This window comes from Halichoerus grypus, chromosome 2 (genome assembly GCF_964656455.1).
Source record: "Halichoerus grypus chromosome 2, mHalGry1.hap1.1, whole genome shotgun sequence".
Taxonomy (NCBI): domain Eukaryota; kingdom Metazoa; phylum Chordata; class Mammalia; order Carnivora; family Phocidae; genus Halichoerus; species Halichoerus grypus.
In genome coordinates this window covers 99,981,229-99,986,953 of record NC_135713.1, presented here as the reverse complement: position 1 = coordinate 99,986,953, position 5,725 = coordinate 99,981,229, and positions in this window count along the sequence as shown.

Here is a 5,725-nt window from a genome sequence, read left to right as displayed (position 1 = left end):
CTTCTGTGTGCCCTTCATTGTTTGTTTTTCTAGCATTCCTGGGTTGACTGGGCATGTTCTTGAAAATATTTTCCATTATCAGAAAACAAACTGGAAAGTCATTGAAAACCTGTAGGTCATGATGTTCAGCTGCCAGTTTCCTCCTCCCCCATTATTTGCAAAAATTCAAAGCCAAGGCCACTGGGTACCCCAAGCTGAGTGGCTTACAACAACAGAAATCTATTGTCCCACGGTTCTGCAGGCAGAAGTCTGAAATCAGGGTGTCAGCATGGCCAAGCTCTCTCACAAACCAGTAGGATAATCCTTCCTAGCTTTGGTGGTTTGCTGGCAATCTTTGATATTTGGCTTGTGTGTTTATCACCCCAATCCTCTGCCTTCACATTGCCTTCTCCCTTGTGTTTCAGTCTTCACTTGGCTATCTTCTTATAAGGACACCAATCATACTGGATTATGGACCCACCCTCTCATCTATGACCTCGTCTTAACTAATTACCCTGCAAGGACCCTATTTCCGAATAACATCACATCTTGATGTACCAGAGGTTAGAACATTTTTTTGCAGGGGGGGAGGATACTATTCAACCCATAACAGCCACCTTTAGCAAGTTGTGAGATCCAGAAGCAAAGGTATTTCCCTGTACATTTTCCTTCTTCCAGATGACTTTAACATATATCCTAATTTGAAACTTAATAGGAGAATATGTCAATATATCTAAAACTTAGAAGAAAGTACATATTCTTCAGTCATGCATTTGCCAGTCACGTGCCAAAGGCTTTTGTTGGTCAGATCACTGTTCTAGCATTGAAGGTACAGTAGTCAGTGAAGCAGGGAACCCGAGGCTGTTGTCCAAGAGGAGATCTGACTGAGAAGGCCAGGGCTTGGTGATGACGTACACGTTTTTGTTATGCACATTTCTAGAAATGGTTTGTGTACTGAACCTGATACTGAGATGGGCCAATGTTCAAAAGATAGGCAATATAGGAAAAAATCTATAATTTTTTTCTGATTCTCATCTTTAAAAAAAATATTGCAGAAAAATTTTTTAGGAAAAAATACCAGTAAGTATAAAAGCTTAGAAAATAAAAGTTCCGCCATTATTGGGGTGCCTGGCTGGCTCATTCAGTAGAGCATGTGACTCTTCATCTTGGGATCTTGAGTTCAAGTCCCATGTTGGGGGTAGAGTACTTTAAAAAATAAGTAAATAAAAGTCCCACCACTATCAATTCCACTCCTTGGCGATATATACTGTTTGGAACATATCCTTCCAGTCTTCTTATGATACGTATAATCATTTTTACATTGTCTACTTTAACACCTTCAATGTGTTTTTAAAGAAGAGTATCTGAGAGGCCACACCAGGCTGTGACAGAGCAACTCTCCCATACTAGCGAAGCTGGGAGTGGTCAGAAGGTAGGAGGGTTGGTGCAGCCCAGCAGACGAAGAAGGTGGACTTTGAGCTCGCCACAACCAAGACTCCATTATTTGCTGTGTGATCTTGACCATTGAACCTCTGTCAGCATCAGCCTCCTTATCTGTGACGTGATGATACCGCTATTACCTGATGAAACTTTTGTAAAAATTAAAACGGGGGGGGGGGTGTTGGGGGATGGGACGCCTGGGTGGCTCAGTCGGTTAAGCATCTGCCTTCAGCTCAGGTCATGATCCCAGGGTCCTGGGATGGAGCCCTGCATCGGGCTCCCTGCTCCACGGGAAGCCTGCTTCTCCCTCTCCCTCTGCCTGCCGCTCCCCCTGCTTGTGCTTTCTCTCTCTCAAATAAATAAATAAAATCTTAAAAAAAAAAATTAAAACAGCATGATGTATGTAACATACCAGGAAGATGCTTGCTCAGTAACTGGTGACTAGATATTCAAAATATACCTTTCATTGAGTTAATAATTGGCTATTTTAAAGGTACAATATCAAAATCACTGATAATAATAGTAATAAAAGGATTTTTCAGAAAGTATATAGGTAGTGCATTTATTGCAGAAAATTTAGAAAATGAAGGTAAGCTCATACTTTTCCTCCCAAACACACACAAATAAAATTGCCCATAATTCCACCCCGCAGATATAGTGCCTGGTAACATTTTGGAGCATATCCCTCCATTCTCATCTTGCTCAGGCATGTACTTCTTACATAAAGAAGAGCTTTGGTATTCACAACACTTTTTTTATTATATAGTATGTTGTGTTTTAACTAAAACTAGATCATTTAATTTTTCTGAATTTAGAGCTTTTATGTTCTCTGTTTCATTTTAATGCAATTCAGTTACCTAATTTTTTAAAGTTATTTTCCATTAAAGATTTTATTTATTTATTTGAGAGAGGCACAGAGAGAGCACACACAAGGCAGGGGGAATGGGGGGATGAGGGAAAATGCAGAGGGAGAGGGAGAAGCAGGCTCCCCCCTGAGCAGAGAGCCCGACAAGGGGCTTGATCCCAGGAGCCCGGGATCATGACCTGAGCGGAAAGCAGATGCTGAACTGACTGAGCCACCCAGGTGTCCCTGTTTTAAAGTTATTGATGTTCACATTATAAAAAGCAAGGAATGGGAGTTAAATCTAGGTCCAAACTGTGTGGCCTCAGACAAGTCACTTAATTCTTCTGAGCAATGAGAGCATATGAGAAAAAAAAAATACCTTCAATCATATCGTAAACAAATTCTCTATGAAAATGCTTACATTTAATTTTACATTTTTGGTTCTGATAATGTAATCGATAACTTTTCATTAGCAGAAGTGCGGTTCATTATGAATAACACGAGCTCTTAATGAGTACATTTATCACATAATCGGGGCTTCTTTGGAAGTCTGTGTATTCTGGTGCAGCCTACTGTCTCCACAATGTCTTTTGACACATTCAAATAACATTTCCATTTCAACTGATAGACTTGGCAAAGCCACAAGGTCAGATGCAAAGCAAAAGGAGGAAAGAGAAGAGAAAGCTGGAGAACAGGAGAGACAGTTTCCAGCTAACAAAATGCAGATTTGGGCACCTTAACTTTCTTCTTTACAAGGAGAGGGGAAAAGGCTACCAGTTGGGAGCAGCTTATCATGCACCTTGCCTCCAGGTATGTGTTTAAAGATGTAATTCTGCTTGCCCTGTAATTTGTTTAATGGATAGCCCTACCATTTAATTGCTTTGAAGAAACTATAGTTATTGCAAGATGTTGGACCCCTCCTAGGCATTCACCAGGACAGTTTGAATTATAAGTAGCATGCAAGGTTTCTCTTTTTACACCAAAGACCCTTTTGAGCTACCAATTAAAATGAGATATATACATATATATAAATATATATATGTTTAATCATATAACATGATGTTATATTAGTTTCCGGTGTGCAACATAGTGATTCAACAATTACAAACATTGTGGGAAGCTCTCCATGATCAGTGTAGTCACCACACAAAGTTATTACAGTATTATTGACTACATTCCCTATGCTGTACTCTTCATCCCTGTGACTTATTTGTTTTATAATGAAGTTTGCACCTCTTAATCCCCTTTACCTATTTGCCTATCCACTCGCCCCCCGCCCCTCAGGCAACCAAGATTTTATTTTCTATATTTATTAGTTTTTGTTGTTTGTTTTGTTTTCAGATTCCACATATAAGTAAAATTGTATGGTATTTGTCTTTTTCTGACTTAGTACACTTAGCATCATACCCTCAGGTCCATCCAGATTGCTGCAAATAGCAAGATTTCATTCTTTTTTTATGGCTGAGTGATATTTCATTATATATGTACACACATCTTATCTATTCATCTATCGAAGGAGCCAGGTTGCTTCCATATCTTGGCTACTTTAAATGATGTTGCAATACACATAGGGGTGCATATATATTTTCAAATTAGTGTGTTCGCTTTCTTTGGATAAATACCCAGAAATAGAATTACTAGATCATATGGTACTTCTATTTTAAGGTTTTTGAGGAATCTCCATACTGTTTTCCACACTGGCTGCACCAATTTACCCTCCCATCAACAGTGCACCGGGGCTCCCTTTTCTCCACAACTTCACCAACACTTGTCATTTCTTGGTTTTTTGGGGTCTAGCCATTCTGACTGGTATAAGGTGATAGCTCCTTGTGGTTGTGATTTGCATTTCCCTAATGAATAGTGATCCTAAGCATCTTCTCATGTGTCTGTTGGCCATCTGTATGTCTGCTTTGGGAAAATGTCTATTCAGGGGCACTTGGCTGGCTCAGGCACTAGAGCACGTGACTCTTGGTCTCAGGGTTGTGAGTTTGAGCTCCACGTTGGGTGTGGAGATTACTTACAAATAAAAAAATCTTTTAAAAAATGTCTATTCAGGTTCTCTGCCCATTTTTAATCAGATGATTCGTGTTTTTGGTGTCGTATGAGTTCTTTATATATTTAGGAGATTCACTCTTTATCAGATATATCTTTAGTAAATATCTTCTTCCATTCAGTAGGTTGCCTTTTCATTTTGTTTATGGTTTCCTTCACTGTGCAAAAGTTTTTTAGTTCAATGTAGCCCCAGTTATTTATTTTTGCTTTTGTTTCCCTTTCCTGGGAAACATATTTCCTGAGACATATCCAGGAAAATAGTGCTAAGGTTAATGTCCATGAGTATACTGCCTATGTTTTCTTTGAGGAGTTCTACGGTGTCAGGTCTCAGATTTAAGTCTTTAATCCACTTCATGTTTATTTTTATGTGTAAGGCAATGGTCCAGTGTCACTCTTTGCATGTAACCCTCCAGTTTTCCCAGCACCATTATGAAGAGACTGTCTTTACTCCCGTTGTATACTCTTGCCTCCTTTGTTGTACATGAATTGACCATAGAAGGGTGGGCTTATTTCTGGGCTCTGCATCCTGTTCCACTGATCTGCGTGTCTGTTTTTTTGGGCCAGTACCTTCCTGTTTTGATTATTATAACTTTGTAGTATGGCTTGAAATCTGGTATTGCCGTAACTCCAGCTTGGTGGTTCTTTTCTTTTCTTTTTTTTTTTTTAAGTTTTTATTTATTTATTTGAAAAAGAGAGAGAGAGTGAGTGAGAGAGAGAACACAAGCAGGGGGAGCAGCAGAGGCAGAGGGAGAAGCAGGCTCCTCACTGAGCAGGGAGCCCGATGTGGGACTCGATCCCAGGACCCTGGGATCATGACCCGAGCTGAAGGCAGACGCTTAACTGACTGAGCCACCCAGGCGCCCCCAGCTTGGTGGTTCTTTCTCAAGTTTGCTTTAGCTAGTTAAAGTCTTTGGTGACTTCATACAGTCTTTAGGGTTTTTTTGTTCTAGTTCTATAAAGACAATATATATTTGTAATCATCATTAATGGGAGAATTTCGTTAGGAGGATTTAGCAGTCAGGGTTCTTAGTTATAAGCCACAGAAACCAAAGCTGGTTGATTTAAGGACAAGAGGAATGTATTAGCATGTGCTGTCTAGCTTACAGCATGGCGGGGCTGGCTGAGGAGCTGAGTTGGAGGCTATGCAGCAGGAGCAGTGTCCAGAATGACACCTACAGTCCCGTCTGCTGGGAACAGCTCTGCCGCTCCTGCTGCCCTCCGTGTGCCAGGTGCACCACCAGCTCTGCCAGGCTTGGACACTGGAAGCACTCCTGACTCAGATTCAGGTGACTCAGAGCGACAGGTGCATTTGTGCAAGCAGGTCACCTGCCGTGATCTGGTTACAAAGGAGACTGGGGTAGCAAGGGCCTTTTAAGCTTCAGTACCTGGGCTGGGCCTTCCAGTTGAGAG